We start from the raw sequence: 20,626 nt of genomic DNA on the forward strand, positions 1-20,626 counted from the left end.
TTCTACATCTGTACCCTCCCCCTATCACCTAGTTTAAAAGCCCCTCTAACTTGTTGGCCATTTTTGTCGGCCCAATTCTCCAGGAACCCGAAATCCTCCTTACTACACCAGCTCCTCAGCCACTTGTTAACTTCCCTAATCTCCCGTTGCCTCTCTGGTGTGGCTCGAGGTACAGGTAGTATTTCTGAAAATACTACCTTGGAGGTCCTACTCCTCAACTTAGCGCCTAAGTCCCTGAAATCATTTTTTAGGACTCTCCATCTCCCTCTGCCTATGTCATTGGTACCCACGTGTACCATGACAGCTGGGTCTTCCCCAGCCCCACCTAGTAATCTGTCCACCCGATCTGTGATGTGCCGAACCCGAGCGCCCGGTAAACAGCAGACAGTTCGGCATATACGGTCTTTGCGACAGATTGCCCTGTCTGTCGTTCTAACAATTGAGTCCCCTACCACCAGAACCTGTCTTTCCTTTCCTTTTCTCCAAGCCTCACTGGAGGAGTTCTTCCCCTGGCAGCTAGGGGCATCGCTCTGCTCCAGCAATGCTGGTCCCTGACTGGTTTCCCCAACACCACGAGACGGGGCGTATTTATTGGGGTGCTCCAGCCCAGGACCGGCCTCCTTGACTTGTTCCCTTCTACCCCTCCTAACTGTCACCATCTACTCTGCTCTGATGCCTGCACCCCTGTATCTCTGTCCTCCTCTGTGCAGGCCCCTGCCTGCACCTGATGGGTACGCTCCAAGCTCTACTTCAGTATGGACATTCTTTTCAGTGTTGCCAGTTGCTTCCCTAGATTCAGGACCTGAGCTTCCAGGGAAGCAACGTGCTTACATTTTGTGTATTTGTTTTCACCCTTGATCGCCTGATAGAGGAACTTATACATGCCACAAGATGTACACCAAATCGCATCTCCACACCCGCCGGGCATTGTACCCACTAATCTAATCTGATGGCGATTCAGTAACTTAAGTCTGTCCTGTGTAGCTGTTTTCTAGCTTCCTAACTCTACTTTCTCACCCTCTGGTTCACCGCTACACTCACAGATACTCACAGGCACTCACAGACACTCCTTCTCTGTTCTCTACACAGGACAGTGATGTAGAAGTTAGACTAAACTGATGGGACAAGCTTAAAAAAAAAAATGCTAACCAGGTTTCAGAAGCAGTTTGTATCATTATGATGGAGAAGTGAACCTTGTCAAATAGAAGTTGTATGACCTTTGTGTAACACATGCTGAGACTGTACCCAGAACATTTGGTGTTACCCCCTGACAACTTTCACTTTAGCTTAAGTTTCTTATCTATTAGTGGGGATAAAATCACTTTTCCACTAGATCCAGAGCATGGGAATTTTTTTACTGACTTTTTCAATTAAATTTGAATTGACCCCTGAGCTAGCTATGGCCGCTTGAACTTTTTCCAGGCCTGACTTACTATGGTTCTACCTTTGTGATGAGGCAACTATTTTGGTAGAGGCAGGACTTTGCTTTCTCATATCATATCCTCATATCTTTGCCCCCCCCCCCCCCCCCAAAAAAAACCAAAAAAAATAATGGTAATCCAATGACTGAGGGAAGGATAATTATAGTGGGTTTAAAGGATCAAGGTTTTTTATCTTCATGCATTCTGTGCATGAAGATAAAAAACCTTCTTTATGCAGCAGCCCCCCTAATACTCACATGAGCTCCCTCTCGATTAAGTGATGTGCACGAAAACTGAGCTTCTCCCGGGTCTCTTATTTCTCATTCGCTGAGACAGCCAGTGAGCCAATGAGGAGAGAGTGGGCTAAACCCCAGCTCTATCTGTCTTATAGACGCATAGAGCGGGTTTCGGGAGTGAGGATGCACCAGTGCCCCCAGAGCAATCGACTTGCTATTGAGGGCACTGGCTGAAGAGGAGGAACGCCATCAGGGAACTTAAGGATCGGGGCTGCTCTGTGCACAACCACTGCACAGAGCAGGTAAGTATACCATGTTTGTTTTGTTTTTTTTAAATTAACCTTTAATGTCACTTTAAGCATTAGCGGCAGGGGTTCCAGAAGGTGTAGTGCCAGAAAATAAACTATTGAATTAATACAGACAGAAAGTTGAACTGGGCTAAATTCACTATAGGGCCAATGTAAAACATATATTGCAATTGAAGAACATGTATTTGAAATGCTTATATTTAGAAGAAGCTTAGGAAACCTTAGTGGAAAAAAAATTGTAACTGTTCTGTTAAACCAGCATCTGAAGCAAAGTTTCATGTCTTATAACACAATAATTACCCTTCAGGAAAAAAAAAATGATCCAGTACATTCATTACTTTTTTTCTGAATTTGTCAAGCCCAGATGAAGAGGGACATTAGTTAGCCCCTGAAAGACACTGCCTCTTCTAATAAAAATCCCTTCTGGATTCTATAAACTTGTCTGGCACTTTCTTCTCTGCATGTTCTATAGCCAACAAGTTTTTATGGGCCGCAGGTAAGTGAGCATGTTTGAAAAGACTTTGGGATTGATTTACTAAATGCAAATAGGCTGTTCATTATGGAAGAGAAGTTGCACTTTGGTGGAGAATTTGCTGCAGAGCTAAGGGAATGTGGTGAAGCTTAGTAAACGTTTTTTATGTCAATCTTTTTTTTGTGTTTCACCAAAAGAGGAGAATACAACCACAATACTTTTCGGTAGTAAAGTGTACAGGTATACTGAGAAACAATAAAAAATAGGTATAAAACATTCAAAAAGGTGCTTAGGAGAAAAGTGTCCATCAATATCATAGCTAAATCAGACATAATGATCTTAAAATTTGAATCTAGCATTAGCTGTTGTTCGCGGTTGTAACCCAATCCAGGGTCAATTAAACACGAAAGGGCTAATATCAAAATCTCATGGATATGTAACTGTATAACCAAACTCAGATAAAGTACCCAAAATTACCTTTTTCACATGGCTTTTCGATCAGGTTTGCTGTCAGTTTTCAGGTGGACCTGATCAGACACTTCATGCACCCCTATGGAGCAGCGGATGTCAGCGGTGACATGTCCGCTGACACCTGCTGCTATCTGATCCAATACTATCCGTGAAATCCAGACAGATGGTAACTCTATCTCCAATAGAGGAGAGCGGGACCCCGACAGGTCCATCTCAGCACAATGAGTGGAGACAGACCTCTCATCCACCTGCTCAGTGGGACTCAGCTGATCGAACCCTGCTGAGCAAAACCGAGTCCGCCGGGTGGAAAGCCCGTGTGAAAGGACCCTAACTTTTCCGTTTGGGAAGTAGGGGAAGAAGAGCCCAAGTTGAAACACTCGGGACAACATGGAGATTTATGAGTATGTGGCCCTTCTAAAACAACAATACTTGTATAAGCACCATGTCACACAATACAAAACTGATAAGGGAAGGAAGCGATTGTTTAAGAACAAAAATGCAAGTACGAAGATACGAAAGAGAGTACACAAAGAAATGAGGGGAAGAGTAAAAGGGAGGTAAAAGAAGAGAACCCGTCCAGGAGCCCACATTCATCTGACCGCCACTCATTCACTATTAAGATGGTAGTTGAGGATAAAAGAGCCAATGGTTCCAAACTTTATTGAACAGCGATTGCTTATCTTGGAGCATACTAACTATTTTTTCATTAACCATGATCCAAGTAAGTTTGTGTTTCAGCAAGGAAAAGTTAACCAAGCTGATGCAAATTATATCTTGGCTGCCAGGAATATAAAACAAATTAACGTTTGAGTGTGCTTGGGGATGTTTTCAACTGGCTCATTAAGAAGGGCAACCCGAGTGTTTTTCATGATATTTACCGAGGTTACTGAATGGATCAGGGGGTGAACTCGTATCCAGAAACGTCTAACTTTGGGGCATCCATTAGTAAGTATTTTAAAGTAATCTGTATATTTTTTCAGTCTACAAACAAATCAATACTCTGATAATATTTTAAATGATTTAGGATTAGTTAATAAAGTGACAACATACTTTTTAAATAGAATTATATTATTATTTTTCTTACAACTTAAAAATGTACTTCTTCAAGTAACTTTGCTACTGACTTCTTCCTTTCTCCGAATATAAGGATTGGGTAAAAAAATTCAAGTGGCTGCTACTGAGACACTTGTGAGAAGACTTATGGGAGCCATAAAATTGAATGCGTAGCACTATTCAGCCTAAAAAAAAAAAACAGAGAAACTTTCAAGGACAAATCTTTGAAAATCTGGTGTCTAGACATTCAGGCACACAATATAGAAAAACTATCAATTCTGTCCTAAACATGTCTGTATAATTCTTTAGGTTCCTTAGGTAGCAAAAGTAGTAAGAATTAAGCATAAAACATAAATGTAGTCCAAGACAGATTATATTTATGCTTTTCATGCATTAAACTCATTTAGGCTCCATTCAAACCTGAGCGTATCGTTTTCAGGCATTTTTTCTGCCTTTTTTCGGGCATTTTTTCTGGCTTTTTTTTTTCAGGTGTTTTTTTCAGGCTTTTTTAGGCGTTTTTTGCAGGTGTTTGGAGGCAGGCATTGACATCTAACAAAAACACTTGTAATCTGCCAAAAAAGAAGCTCATGTACTTTTTTAAAATTTCAGGCAGCTTTCTTCAGGCGACAAAACGTTCAGATGTGAACAGGGGCCATTAACCGGTTGCCGACCGCCGCAAGTACATATACTGTGGGAGCCAATAGGGGGCAATCGCGCGCCGTCGGAGGCGCGCCCCCGCCTCGGCTCATTCACGGACACCTCCGTGCGTGTGACCGGCGGACCCGATGTCCGCCAGTCACTCGCGATCGTCCGCTGTGAAGGGAGAAAGGCAGGCGGCTAATGTAAACAAAGCCGACTGTCATTCTTTCCTGTGTAAAAGCACTGATCTAACGGTCCTGCTATGTAGGACCTTTGATCTGTGCTGTTACACACACAGCCACATCCCTGCACAGTTAGAAGCACGCCCCTAGGGACACACTTAACCCCTCCCTCTCCAATAAAGTTAAAGAGGAAGTAAACCCTCCTCTGTAACTTTTACCTATAGGGAAGCCTATGATAAGGCTTACCTATAGGTACTGTAAATATCTCCTAAACATGCACCGTTTAGGAGATATTTACCTTACATGCAGCCAGTGACGTCACTGGCGCATGCGCTCTGAAGGAACGGCCGCTCGTGCCGTTCCTTCAGAGCTCCGTGTCGTGACCGTCGGCTCCCGCGCATGTGCGCGGGAGTGACGTCACCGTGGCTCCGGCCAATCAGATGGCCGGATGCCGCGATCCCAGAAGTCGGGCGACTGGACATGTCGCCCGTCATGCAGGTAAGCAGATGGCACGGCGGGGGCTCATTCTAAGGTAAGTATTTCATAATGAGCTAGTATGCGATGCATACTAGCTCATTATGTGTTTCTCTTGCAGGTTGCAAAAAAAAAATACAAATTTGGGGGGGTTTACAACCTCTTTAACCCCTTCCCTGCCAGTGTCATTTCTACAGTAACAGTGCATATGTATAGCACTGATTACTGTAGTAATGTCACTGGTACCCCCAAAAGTGTCAAAAATGTCAGTCAAGGGTCCGATCTGTCCGCCGCAATGTCGCAGTCCCGCAAAAAAATCGCAGATTGCCGCCATTACTCGTTAAAAAAAAACAACAAAAATGACAAAAATCTTTCCCTTAGTTAGTAAACGCAATAACTTTTGGGCAAACCAATCAAAATACGCTTATTGTGATTTTTTTACCAAACATGGGTAGCAGAAAACAAATTGGCCAAAAATTTAAAAAACTTTTGATTTTTAAATTTTTTTGGGGGGGAATTTCATATAAAAAAATGTGAAAAATATTGTTATTTTTGCAAAATTGTCGCTCTTTTTTTTATTATAGCGCATGATCAAAAAAATCGCACAGGTAATCAAATACCACCAAAAGAAAGCTATATTTGTGGGAAAAAAAGTATGTCAAATTCGTTTAGGTACAGCGTCGCACAACCCCGCAATTGTCCGTTAAAGTCACGCAGTGCCAAATCGCAAAATACCCCCTGGTCAGGAAGGGGGTAAAATCTTCCGGGGCTTAAGTGGTTAAAATGAATCGGATTTTGCTAGTTGGGCGTTTTGAGACTTCAGAGATGAGCGTTTTACGAGCTGAAATACGCTCAGGTGTGAACAAGGCCTGAGGTTTTCATTAAGATTTCATTAGAAGGGATACTACAGTGAAAAACACATAACAGTAAGGTTATGCACTTCAGGAATCTTAAATGATGAGATTGTAATATCTGATTTCAGCAGAACCTTTCTCCCAGGTTCCAGTGTATCAGTGGCGGTTCTACATTAAATTGCTCCCCGGGCCACAGCAATGTCCCCTTTCAATGTAGAGATGCCACAGCAATGCCCCCTTTCAATGTAGAGATGCCACAGCATTGCCCCCTTTAATGCAGAGCACCACAGCAATGCCCCCTTTCAATGTAGAGATGCTACAGCATTGCTCCATTTCAATGTATAGATTAAACAGCATTGCCCCCTTTCAATGTAGAGATGCCACAGCATTGCCCCCTTTAATGCAGAGCGCTACAGCATTGCCCCCTTTAATGCAGAGCGCTACAGCATTGCCCCCTTTAATGCAGAGCGCTACAGCATTGCCCCCTTTCAATGTAGAGATGCCACAGCATTGCCCCCTTTAATGCAGAGCGCTACAGCAATGCCCCCTTTAATGCAGAGCGCTACAGCATTGCCCCCTTTAATGCAGAGCGCTACAGCATTGCCCCCTTTAATACAGAGCGCTACAGCAATGCCCCCTTTAATGCAGAGCACCACAGCATTGCCCCCTTTAATGCAGAGCGCTACAGCATTGCCCCCTTTAATGCGGAGCGCTACAGCATTACCCCCTTTAATGCAGAGCGCCACAGCATTGCCCCCTTTAATGCAGAGCGCTACAGCATTGCCCTGAGTGTATGCACTATACGCTGCTTGCTTCCTTAGGTACTAATGCAGTAAGCATGCGCCCTGCAAAGGTGAAAACATAGACATTCTCTGCAATCAGTGAGGTTGCTGTCTTAAGGCAAGAAAATGTTTTTACAAGGAAATACAGTTTATGTTCCTGATTATGTTTCTGTCCTAGACTGATAAAGTCAAAGCCTGAGATTGATCATTTCAAACATTGTTGATCTCTGGAAACCTAGCTCAAACTTTTTATAGATAGCGTTCTGAAGAAAGGAAAGAGATCCCTGGGCTGTTGTGTCTAAAGTATAAGTCCAGGTTCACATTGGTGCAATGCGGGAACCCTGCAAATCCACTGCGGGTTCCTGCATCGCACCGACTCGCAGGCAGTTCATACTGCCATATGCAAACTGCTGGAAGTGTCAATACAAAGTTAACAACACCCCCAAATTAGTTCGCATATCGCAGTGCGAACCGTCAGTTCGGACAGGAACCCTATCGTATAGGTGTGATCACCCATACGATCAGATTCTGGTATGAACCAAAAAAAAGTTCCTGCGCAACTTTGGTCTGAATGCGATACAAATTCAGCCATGCAATCTGTGTGGCTGAATTCGCACCGCACAGACATCGCATGTGATTTGCATAACAGTGCAGTGCAAATCACATGCGATGTCTCACATCGCATATGTGTGAACCGGCACTATATAGTTATAAGCAGCTACTTACAAAACCTTCTCTATGCAAATATTGATTATTTACTTGGTTTTACTTTTTCTTATTATTTAGAACTTGGTTCACTAATTTAGTGTTATTTTTCAGTTTTTATAGTAGAAAAGTAGGTACAGCATCGCACAACCCCGCAATTGTCCGTTAAAGTCACGCAGTGCCAAATCGCAAAATACCCCCTGGTCAGGAAGGGGGTAAAATCTTCCGGGGCTTAAGTGGTTAAAATGAATCGGATTTTGCTAGTTGGGCGTTTTGAGACTTCAGAGATGAGCGTTTTACGAGCTGAAATACGCTCAGGTGTGAACAAGGCCTGAGGTTTTCATTAAGATTTCATTAGAAGGGATACTACAGTGCAAAACACGTAACAGTAAGGTTATGCACTTCAGGAATCTTGAATGATGAGATTGTAGTATCTGATTTCAGCAGAACCTTTCTCCCAGGTTCCAGTGTATCAGTGGCGGTTCTACATTAAATTGCTCTCCGGGCAAGACTCCCTCCCGGCGCCCCCCCCCCCCCAACAAAAAAAATAACATGACAACATAACAATAAATGCAGAGTGCCACAGCATTGTTGCCCCAAATAAATGCAGAGTGTCACAGCATTGTTGCCCCCAATAAATGCAGAGCCCCACAGCAATGCCCCCTTTCAATGCAGAGCGCCACAGCAATGCCCCCTTTCAATGCAGAGCGCCACAGCAATGCCCCCTTTCAATGCAGAGCGCCACAGCAATGCCCCCTTTCAATGTAGAGATGCCACAGCAATGCCCCCTTTCAATGTAGAGATGCCACAGCAATGCCCCCTTTCAATGTAGAGATGAAACAGCAATGCCCCCTTTCAATGTAGAGATGACACAGCAATGCCCCATTTCAATGTAGAGATGCCACAGCATTGCCCCCTTTCAATGTAGAGATGCCACAGCAATGCCCCCTTTCAATGTAGAGATGCCACAGCATTGCCCTCTTTAATGCAGAGCGCCACAGCAATGCCCCCTTTCAATGTAGAGATGCCACAGCAATGCCCCCTTTCAATGTAGAGATGCCACAGCATTGCCCCCTTTAATGCAGAGCGCCACAGCAATGTCCCCTTTCAATGTAGAGATGCCACAGCAATGCCCCCTTTCAATGTAGAGATGCCACAGCATTGCCCCCTTTAATGCAGAGCACCACAGCAATGCCCCCTTTCAATGTAGAGATGCTACAGGATTGCCCCCTTTCAATGTATAGATGAAACAGCATTGCCCCCTTTCAATGTAGAGATGCCACAGCATTGCCCCCTTTAATGCAGAGCGCTACAGCATTGCCCCCTTTAATGCAGAGCGCTACAGCATTGCCCCCTTTCAATGTAGAGATGCCACAGCATTGCCCCCTTTAATGCAGAGCGCTACAGCAATGCCCCCTTTAATGCACAGCGCTACAGCTTTGCCCCCTTTAATGCAGAGCGCTACAGCATTGCCCCCTTTAATGCAGAGCACTACAGCAATGCCCCCTTTAATGCAGAGCGCCACAGCATTGCCCCCTTTAATGCAGAGCGCCACAGCATTGCCCCCTTTAATGCAGAGCGCTACAGCATTGCCCCCTTTAATGCAGAGCGCTACAGCATTGCCCCCTTTAATGCAGAGTGCCACAGCATTGCCCCCTTTAATGCAGAGCGCTACAGCATTGCCCTGAGTGTATGCACTATAGGCTGCTTGCTTCCTTAGGTACTAATGCAGTAAGCATGCGCCCTGCAAAGGTGAAAACATAGACATTCTCTGCAATCAGTGAGGTTGCTGTCTTAAGGCAAGAAAATGTTTTTACAAGGAAATACAGTTTATGTTCCTGATTATGTTTCTGTCCTAGACTGATAAAGTCAAAGCCTGAGATTGATCATTTCAAACATTGTTGATCTCTGGAAACCTAGCTCAAACTTTTTATAGATAGCGTTCTGAAGAAAGGAAAGAGATCCCTGGGCTGTTGTGTCTAAAGTATAAGTCCCGGTTCACATTGGTGCAATGCGGGAACCCTGCAAATCCACTGTGGGTTCCTGCATCGCACCGACTCGCAGGCAGTTCATACTGCAATATGCAAACTGCTGGGAGTGTCAATACAAAGTTAACGACACCCCCAAATTAGTTCGCATATCGCAGTGCGAACCGTCAGTTCGGACAGGAACCGTATCGTATAGGTGTGAACACCCATACGATCCGATTTTGGTATGGGCCAAAAAAAAGGTCCTACACAACTTTGGTCCGAATGCGATACAAATTCAGCCATGCAATCTGTGTGGCTGAATTCGCACCGCACAGACATCGCATGTGATTTGCATAACAGTGCGGTGCGAATCACATGCGATGTCTCACATCGCATATGTGTGAACCGGCACTATATAGTTATAAGCAGCTACTTACAAACCTTCTCTATGCAAATATTGATTATTTACTTGGTTTGACTTTTTTCTTATTATTTAGAACTTGGTTCACTAATTTAGTGTTATTTTTCAGTTTTTATAGTAGAAAAGTAGCTTTATTCAGTGGAGAAAAAAATGATTTTCAAAAACTACATAAAACTACACTCAATGAAGTGCATGAGTATTAAACATAGCTACAGGAAAACATAAAAATGCCATTTAATTCAGTTATGTATTCATTTAAAAACATTAAATGTGTTTTTAAAGCCCCTCCAAAATGAATAAAGTGTGCACAGCATTAAAGCTCCCTTCTTAAGCCTTCCCTACCTAAAAGCTAGGATAAGCAAATATTTTAAATAAAAGAGGTGTGTGTGTATTCTTACATGTATCTTGGGGATCTATTTATGAAAACAATCTCTGGACGAATGTCACAAACATTCGCTCAGCTATCAAAATTCTAAATGCATTTTGCTTAAAACAGTGATTTTCTTTCATTGCCAGCCCCATCTAATGGTCATGACATGAGATGGTATTTTTCCGGAAATACCCATTTAGGAGAATACCGCATTATGGACACTAGATGGACCTGACCATTCTAGGAAATCACTGTAGTCAGACTTTGTGATGACTGGGTAAATGTTTGCAACATTCTTCCAGAACTTTGTGTAGCAAGATTTCCAGGCCTGTGGCCTAATGTGGGTCTGCCATTGTTACCTGTTACCTCTCCAGCCCATGTGAGCTGCGGCCCTGGGTGTAAAAACTAAGACATTGACAACTCTGGCATCTTTGTTTTGTGTTTTTTTTTTTGTAGATTAGGGGATGAGAGAAGGGAATGAGTGGGATACTCCTTAGGCTCAAGTAAATGCACTTGAGACTTTATCTAGGAAAAATTTCCGTTAACGCTGCCTTGACGCCAGCCGACGCTAGCCAACGCTCACTGACTCTCAGAACACACTGTAACTTGATAGAAGTGCTGAATCCTCGACTTTAAGTCCAGGAGATCCAGGACTGTGCATTATAGAACTACTGATATTGCGGTACTGCAAAGTCACAGGCTACTCCCCCCCCCCCCCCAGCCTTGCACTGGCTTGAGGTAGTTTGCTGTAGGTTCCTGTATGGCTGCAACTCTCAACTGACACTCTGTACAATTCAGGGCCGAAACTGCAGGTGCCCCCTTTAACTTTGAACTCTCCAGGGTTCACTGACTCTGTACGCCCTCAGTAACTTTAGGGTCCTCAACCTAGGTACCCCCTTTCCTCAGCTAGCTGACACTGGATCCTAGAACCTCTTCCAGAGTGGTCCCCTCTGACTCTAGGCAGACCCCCAGGGGAAATCCTCAGTACTCACGACCTGTGTAGGCTTTCCTGGGACTGGACCCCTCTCGCTCTCCGCATGTTCTCGGCACACCGGATCCCCTCAGCTCAGCTCAGCACTCTCCGGATTCCCAGGCGACACCCCGAAACATCCACTTCCTCAGACAGGAGGGGAGACAGCTGTTCTCTGCCTCCTGGGACTCTGCTCCTGCCAAAGACACTGTGTCATGCACTTCCCCCAAACTTATATCCACTCCCAGAATCCTTTGCGGCAAAATCTGCCTCCTGGGGTAGTTACAAGCTTGAATGTGTCCCCTGATTGGGTTTCCTCCACTACCCTATGAGAAGCCTCTCACATGAGCCAGTGGGGAGACTTCCCCTTCATCAAACACATCTGGAACCCATGACACCCTAACAGAAATCATGGCCCTGCTGTTAGGCAGACAAGGTCCACTATACACTAACCTAGCACCTACCTGGGTGGTACATTTGTTTTACAAATATGCCTCTGTGCAGGAACCTCCTGTAATAAAGATCAGTCAATGCTGCTCTCTCTGCTTGTGTAGGGTGACTGGTGTTGTATCCACCTCCCTCCTGTAATTACCAGCAAGAAGCCTGTAGTAGAGGCTAGGTCCCTCCCACACCTTTGGTTTCTCTACGGGCTATTGCAGCACAATGGTAATGGCACTGCTACTTTTGTAAGGCAACAACTGGGTTTGTAGACTTATATCCATTGTGGCTATTGAGGAAAATAAATCATAGAGTTCTATGGTCATAGTATACACCTTTTCATTATAACATTATAACATCAGCATTTTAATAGCAGTACAAACAATACTTGAAAAACCCAATATAAGCTTACTTGAAAAATCTCCTTTCATGTGTAAGTGCTGCCTGTCTGCTGACCATCTCTTTACACAACTTCCTGCATTCCCTGCATTCCTCTTCTCTGCTGTTTATTTTTAATCTCTAAGGACTACATATTCCATAATGCATTGTTCCCTGCGCAGGGGTGGTGCCAGGTAGGTGCTTGGGGGTGCTGAAGCAAGATAAAATTCTTTTAGCACCCCCAAAATTCGCTAGCCACTTCTGTCATATGCCTTACTGTTTTTTTTTTTTTTTTAATAGCATTGTACCTGCAAGTTCCCTTATGGATGCCAGGAGATTGGGGGCTCTTTTTTCTTCCTGTGGAGGGATACAAGAGGTCTAGCCAGTGGTGTATTTAGGTTTTGTGCTGCCCTAGGCCTTACTAAACGTCTGCACCCCCAAATTTAAATATAACCCACCCCTTCCTGTAAAGGCCACACCCCTTCCTGTTTTTGACCCGCCCTGTCATCTGTAAACCACAGACCACAACCATAGTATCAGTGCCCATCAGCGTAGCCTCTTCTGTTCCCATAAGTTCAGCCTCATCAGTGCAGCCTCATTACTGCCCATCAGTTCAGCCTCATCAGTGCAGCATATCAGTGTGACCTCATTAGTACAGCCCCATCAGTGCAGCCTATCAGTGCCCATCAGTGGTGCCTTATCAGGGCAGCCACATCAGTGCAACTTATCAGTGCTGCCTCATCAGTGACCATCAGCGCAGCCTCATCAGTGGCCATCAGTGCAGCCTCATCAGTGGCCATGAGTGGCCATCAGGACAGCATATCAGTGCAGCCCCATCAGTGAAGCTTATCAGTGCCACCCCATCAGTGCCCATCAGTGCAGAATATCAGTGCTGCCTTATTTTTTTATGTGGGAGCCGGGAGGAGGCTGTTTTTTTTCATGCGGAAACAGCTTTTTTGCTGCCCCCCCTTGCAAAGTGCCACCCTAGGCTTGGGCCTTGTCGGCCTAGGCCAAGATACAGCGCTGGGTCTAGCCGCATAAGCCTCTGAGCCTTCGCCCCGGCAAGGGTGGATTGATATGCACTCCATGAGAGTCTCTTACACACATTGTCAGTAAATGTGCAGAGCCTGCAGTTGCTCCTCCTCTCTACTGCATCCTCCGCCAATGGAAGGAGCACTGTACCCACCCCCTTTTCCAGCCTGCCTTATTTGACTTCTAATCAGGAAGAAAGAGGTGCTGGCAGCTGGATCAGGCTGAAGAGAGGAGAGAAGATAGCCTGAGGGATGAGCTTCAAGAGGCAGAGAGATTTCTAAGTACCTGCAAAGGGCCACATGAGTTGAGATTTCTCCCTATGACCATAGACATGGTCTTAAAGAGAGACACAAGCAGCTTCTGCCAGCATGCAGAGAGAAGGCTATACCATGTGGGATACAGAAGGCTGGAAGAACAGCACCAGAGGGCAGGTATATATCCACAATCTAGTCATGCTGCATTGTGGGACAGACAGAACCCAGACTTCCTGCATTCCTTTCTGGCAGAAGAAAATGTGGTACAATAACTTAGCTTAGCTTTAGACAATAATATGAATGTGCTCTTTCTATATTATAGCATTACCTAATACCTCATACAAACAACTTGCAAGCCAAAATCAGTTCCCACCTCTTACCTTTTGAAACTGATTCCTTCAAATATCTCAATATACAGTATATACACTGCATTTGGCTAGGGTCAGTATTACTACTGGTAACATGAGGCAATGCCTGGACCCTATAGAGGTTGCACAGGCAGTCCAACTCCTCCAGAATGGCACATCAATACGTGCCACTGCTCGAAGGTTTGCTGTGTCTCCCAGCATAGTCTCAAAAGCATTAAGGAGATTCTAGGAGACAGGCAGTTACTCCTAGGAGAGATGGACAGGGCCGTAAAAGGTCCTCAACCCACCAGAAGGACCAGTATCTGCTCCATTGTGCAAAGAGGAGCAGGATGAGCACTGCCAGAGCCCTACAAAATTACCTCCTGCTGGCCATTGGTGTGAATGTCTTGACCAAACAATCAGAAACAGACTTCATGAGGGTGGCCTGAGGGCCCGACGTCATTTACTGTGCCCTGTGCTTACTACCCGGCACTGTGGAGCTCAGTTGGCATTTGCCATTGAATTGGCAGGTCCACAATTGGTGCCCTAAGCTTTTCACAGAGGAGAGCAGGTTCACCCTGAGCACATGTGACAGATGTGAAAGAGTCTGGAGAAGCCGTGGGGAACATTATGTTGCCTGTAACATTGTTCAGCATTAAGGGTTTGGTGGTGGGTCAGGGATGGTCTGGGGAGGCATATCCATTTGAGGGACGTACAGAACTCTACAGGCTAGACAATGGCACCCTTACTGCCATTAGGTATCGGGATGAACTCCTTGGACCCATTGTCAGACCCTACATTGGTACAGTGGGTCCTGGGTTCCTGCTGGTGCATGACAATGCCCGGCCTCATGTGGTGAAGGTATGCAGCCAGTTCCTGGAGGATGAAGGAATTGATACCAATGAATGGCCCCCATGCTGACCTGACCTAAATTCAATAGAACATCTCTGTGACATTATGTTTCGGTCAATCCGACGCCGCCAGGTTGCACCTAAGTCTGCTCTGGAGCTCAGTGATGCCCTGGTCCAGATCTGGGAGAAAATACCCCCAGGACATCATCTGTTGTCTTATTATGAGCATGCCCCGACAATGTCTGTCATGCATACATATATGCGGGGGCCATACAAACCATTTTGAGTTTCTGCAATGAAATTTCAGCAAAATGGAGTAGCCTGCTGCATGATTTTTTCACTTTGATTTTCGGGGTGTCTTTTAATTCAGCCCTCTGTAGGTTGATCATTTTCATTTCCATCAAACGATGTGGCTTTTTTTTAGTTCCCAAAACATTACCCAGTCCATATCAGTATAGATATCCAGCGTCATATTTTTCCCCATTAAGATCTGATGTGTTTTCAAATTGTTCCTTTAATTTTTTTGAGCAGTGTATGTGTATTTACTTAATTTACTTAAAAAATATATCATACTGTGCATAACAACCAACATCCACCAGTCCATGTTCATTTTAAAGTTGCTATAAATAAAATGCAAATCCAGGCCTCAATCTCCAAAACAGTGAATATAAAGGACTGGAGTGGAGAGGAATCCTGGTGCCCAGAGCAGGTTGTAGAGCACAATGATTAGTCTCCTTTCCTGAGTGCTGGAGGAGTGTGTCAGACAGAGCTGAAGGAGGAGGAAAGGAGTGCTCCTCACCAAACCTTCCCATAGTGGAGTGGAAGTAGTGAAGTTACCATATGGAACCAGGCTGGAGGAGGAGAAAGCGTGTATAAAGTGCTGCTGACCTGCTTATTTAAAATAAGGGGTCAAAACAATCTGGTGAGTGAGTTTTTGCAGGCGAGTCATGTTAAGCACTTTACATGTTGGAAGACGGGCACTTTATTGGAGATTGAGGATTTGCACATTACTGTATTTAGAGCATGAGCATTTCAAATTCATATGGACTGATGGATTTTGGTCCTATACAGAATGTTTTTCAAGTATATGAAGTGCTTGCATATAGACATATTGAGATATTTAAAAGAATCAGTTTCAAAAAGTAATAGCTATCAACTGACTTTGGTTTGCAGTTATTTGTATGTAGGACCCTCCTAGTCAGGTGCTAGATAGAAGATATAGTTTGGCATTTTATGCTTAACAGGAAAGCAGCAGGAAAACCATAATTGCTTATCAGAGGAGTTTTATCTTTAGTTAGGCCTGCTCAGTGTGCTTAGTGTATATTCATCTGGTCTGAGGGAGTGTCCCCACTGCGTCCAATGGGGAGACCTGTTGGACAGTGGAGGAAACCTCGTCAATGATACACAGGCTTTTGTAACCGTCCCAGTGGGTTGGCACCTGGAGAGGTGCATCATGAGATTGGAAATAAAAAGTGGAGGGCATCTGAGGCAGAGGGTCTTTGGCAGGAAGCAGAGTCCGGGAGGAGGCAGACGGCTGTCTCTCCTCCTGCTGTGTGTATGGAAGGTGGTCCAGGCAGTCAGCCTAGGGACCAGGAGAGGAGCTGGGCCGCAGAGGATCCATTGTGCTGACCAGTGGAGCTGTTGGGCAGAGGACTTTGGAAAAAATAGTATTGTCAGTACCAAGGGATCTGCCTAGGGGTCTGCCTAAGAGAGGGGACCACTCCAGAGAAGTCAGGGGATCAAAGAGCCAGCTCACTCAGAGTGTTACAGTAAAGGAGGTGCCGTGTAGTGAATCCTGAAGATTAGGAACAAAGGGGGTGCCAGGAAGGGCCCTGAAGTTGTTCAGCAGTACAGATTACTTCAGCAGTACAGTTCAGTTGCTTCAGAGTACAGATTACCTCAGAGAATTACTTCAGTTCTGCGTCACAGCTAGTGACAGACTGAAACCAGTGGCCTAGCTGTGACTATCTCAGTTTCAGTGTTACCCAGCGTTATTCAGTGTTTACCAGCATTAACTCAAGTCGTCCCTGCCTATTGTTCAAGTTGGAGTATCCCTCTCATCCCTTCTCCTATCCAAGTTCCTAATAAAACATAAAAACCACAGAAACTGGACTGACTCTTGTCTGAGGTAAAAACACTTGGAAAATGCCAGATTGTTCTACTGTTGCTAATGGTAACCCAGGGGGACCCATAACCAGCAGCTCCCTTGGGAGTAGTGCTACATGTATTAGGTAGTGCAATAATATAGAAACCGCATCTAAACCTGTTATTACACAATTAATCACATTTTTTAGCGCTGCCCCTTTTTTTTAGGTTTTACTTACACTATTTCCCCTGGGGGATATAGAATGTATACAGCAGTTTTATAGGGTTTTTTGCACATGGTTTTCAGTTCTAGTACATCTTTTTATCTGGGATACAGAGGTTCACTTCAGTTATTGACTCTGTACTTAACGCACTACGAAACACTGCTCTCTGCACGTAGCGCATTCCTGAACACTGCACACTGTACTTGGTGCACTCCTGAACGCTGTCCTCTGTACGTTGCAAAATTCTGAACTCTACACTTCTGGACTCTGCTGCACTCTGTACGTAGCAAAATTCCAAACACTTTATGTTGCGCACTTCTGAATTCTGCACACTGTACGTAGCACACTTGTGAATGTGAAAGAATCACCTACTTGCTGGCCATTCCCACTTGCTGGCCTCACCCACTTGCTGGCAACACTAACAGGTGCACAGTAGGTGGCAACATTAGCACCCCCACTTGTACTTCCTATACCAGCATAGCACCCCCAAAATATTTGTCTGGAGCCACCCCCATGCCTGCAAGCAGTAATTCCTGTATTGACTCTGCCTCCTCCTTGGCCTCTCCTCTCAGCAGGAGATTCTGGGACAATTAATACATGTAATTTTATATATATATATATATATATATATATATATATATATATATATATATTTATAAAGAAAAAAAAATATATATAAATATATATACTGTATATATACACACATGCACACATATATATATATATATATATATATATATATATATATATATACACACATACATACATATATACACATATATACATATACATACACACACACATACATGACATTGTCAAAAGTATTCAGACACCGTCATGTTGGAACAGGAAGGTGCCCATCCCCAAACTGTGCCCACAAAGTTGGGAGCATGAAATTGTCAAAAATGTCTTGGTATGCTGACACCTTAAGAGTTCCCTTCACTGAAACTAAGGGGCCAAGCCCATTCCCTGAAAAACAACCCCACATCATAATACCCCTTCCACAAAATGATTTGGACCAGTGCACAAAGCAAGGTCCATAAAGACAATAATAAGCGAGTTTGGGGTGGAGGAGCATCACTGGCCGGCACAGAGTCCTGACCTCAACCCAATAGAACACATTTGGGATGAGTTAGAGCGGAAACTGCATGCCAGGCCTTCTTGTCCAACATCAGTGCCTGACCTCACAAATGCACTTCTGGAAGAATGGTCAAACATTCCCATAGACACACTCCTAAACCTTGTGGACAGCCTTCCCAGAAGATATGAAGCTGTTATAGCTGCAAAGCTTGGGCCAACTCAATATTGAACCCTATGGACTAAGACCGGGATGACATTAAAGTTCATGTGCGTGTAAAGGCAGGTGTCCCAATACTTTTGACAATATAGTATAAACACACACACATATATATATACAATATATATACAAACCCAAATCCAAAAAAGTTGGGACACTGTACAAATTGTGAGTAAAAAAGGAATGGACTAATTTACAAATCTCATAAACTTATATTTTATTCACAATATAATATAGACAACATATCAAAATGTTGAAAGTGAGACATTTTGAAATGTCATGCCAAATATGGACTCATTTTGGATTTCATTAGAGCTATACATTCCAAAAAAGTTGGGACAGGCAGCAAAAAGTTAAATGTACATATAAGGAACAGCTGGAGGACCAATTTGCAACTTCTTGGGTCAACTGACAACATGATTGGGTATAAAAAGAGCCTCTCAGAGTGGCAGTGTCCCTCAGAAGTCAAGATGGGCAGAGGATCACCAATTGCCCCTATGCTGCGGGGAAAAATAGTGGAGCAATATCAGAAAGGAGATTCTCAGAGAAAAATTTGAAAGAGTTTGGAATTATCATCATCTACAGTACATAATATCATCCAAAAATTCAGAGAATCTGGAACAATCTCTGTGCGTAAGGGTCAAGGCCGGAAAACCATACTAGATGCCCGTGATCGTCAGGCCCTTAGACGGCACCGCATCACATACAGGAATGCTACTGTAATGGAAATCACAACATGGGCTCAGGAATACTTCCAGAAAACATTATCGGTGAACACAATCCACCGTGCCATTCGCCGTTGCAGTCTAAAACTCGATAGGCCAAAATAGAAGGCATATCTAAACATGATCCAGAAGCACAGGCATTTTCTCTGGGCCAAGGCTCATTTAAAATGGACTGTAGCAAAGTGGAAAACTGTTCTGTGGTCAGATGAATCAAAATTTGAAGTTCTTTGTGGAAAACTGGGACACCATGTCATCCGGACTAAAGAGGACAAGGACAACCCAAGTTGTTATCAGCGCTTAATTCAGAAGCCTGCATCTCTGATGGTATGGGGTTGCATGAGTGCGTGTGGTATGGGCAGCTTACACATCTGGAAAGGCACCATCAATGCTGAAAGGTATATCCAAGTTCTAGAACAACATATGCTCCCATCCAGAGATCATCTCTTTCAGGGAAGACCTTGTATTTTCCAACATGACAATGCCAGACCACATACTGCATCAATTACAACATCATGGCTGCGTAGAAGAAGGATCCGGGTACTGAAATGGCCATCCTGCAGTCCAGATCTTTCACCCATAGAAAACATTTGGCGCATCATAAAGAGGAAAATGCGACAAAGAAGACCTAAGACAGTTGAGCAACTAGAAGCCTGAATTAGACAAGAATGGGACAACTTTCCTATTCCTAAACTTGAGCAACTTGTCTCCTCAGTCCCCAGACGTTTGCAGACTGTTAGAAAAAGAAGAGGGGATGCCACACAGTGGTAAACATGGCATTGTCCCAACTTTTTCGAGTTGTGTTGATGCCATGAAATTTAAAATCAACTTATTTTCCCCTTAAAATTATACATTTTCTCAGTTTAAACATTTGATATGTCATCTATGTTGTATTCTGAATAAAATATTGAAATTTGAAACTTCCACATCATTGCATTCTGTTTTTATTCACAATTTGTAGTGTTCCAACTTTTTTGGAATCGGGTTTGTATATATATATATATATATATATATACTATATAAGTATATATTTATATCATGATCATGTCAAGTAGAATACCTAAATGTAGTATAAATATCTATAAAACATATGTGTAGGAATAAGTATAAAATGATAATGAAGTAAATATATTAAAAAATGTACATAAAAATGAACTCATTTTTATATATATATATATATATATATATATATATATATATATACTGTATATAAAATGTAGATACTGTATGTACTATGGTGAACTACCCAAATTTAAAAAAAAAACGCAATGCCAAATAATGGTCAGTAGATGGCAGCATCTTACTCAACCTGCCATTGTGTGTTTTGCTTTTATCAGTTGACTAGTTTCATCACCATTTAAACATATATAAATGAGTTCATTTCATAGATTAGTTATTTACTTTTGTTTTCATAATATTGTTATACTTACACATATTTTACTACATTCATGTTCTTAACCACTTAAGCCCCGGAAGATTTTACCCCCTTCCTGACCAGGGGGTATTTTGCGATTCGGCACTGCGTGACTTTAACGGACAATTGCACGGTCGTGCGACGCTGTACCTAAACGAATTTGACGTCCTTTTTTTCCCACAAACAGAGCTTTCTTTTGGTGGTATTTGATCACCTGTGCGATTTTTTGATCACGCGCTATAAACAAAAAAAGAGC

The 20,626-nt window shown here is 43.6% G+C and overlaps 1 protein-coding gene across 1 annotated transcript in view; it reads left to right on the forward strand.

The window, feature by feature from the left end:
- Nucleotides 1–13,608, forward strand: part of NCAPH (non-SMC condensin I complex subunit H) — a 207,752-nt gene extending 194,144 nt beyond the window's left edge. The window contains exon 19 of the mRNA XM_082255769.1: nt 13,597–13,608. The gene's annotated coding sequence lies outside the window, so the exon portion shown is untranslated. The remainder of the gene's footprint in view (nt 1–13,596) is intronic.
- Nucleotides 13,609–20,626: the final 7,018 nt, after the last annotated feature.

The sequence above is a fragment of the Pelophylax lessonae genome, assembly GCF_965119305.1.
Source record: "Pelophylax lessonae genome assembly, chromosome: 4".
NCBI lineage: Eukaryota > Metazoa > Chordata > Amphibia > Anura > Ranidae > Pelophylax > Pelophylax lessonae.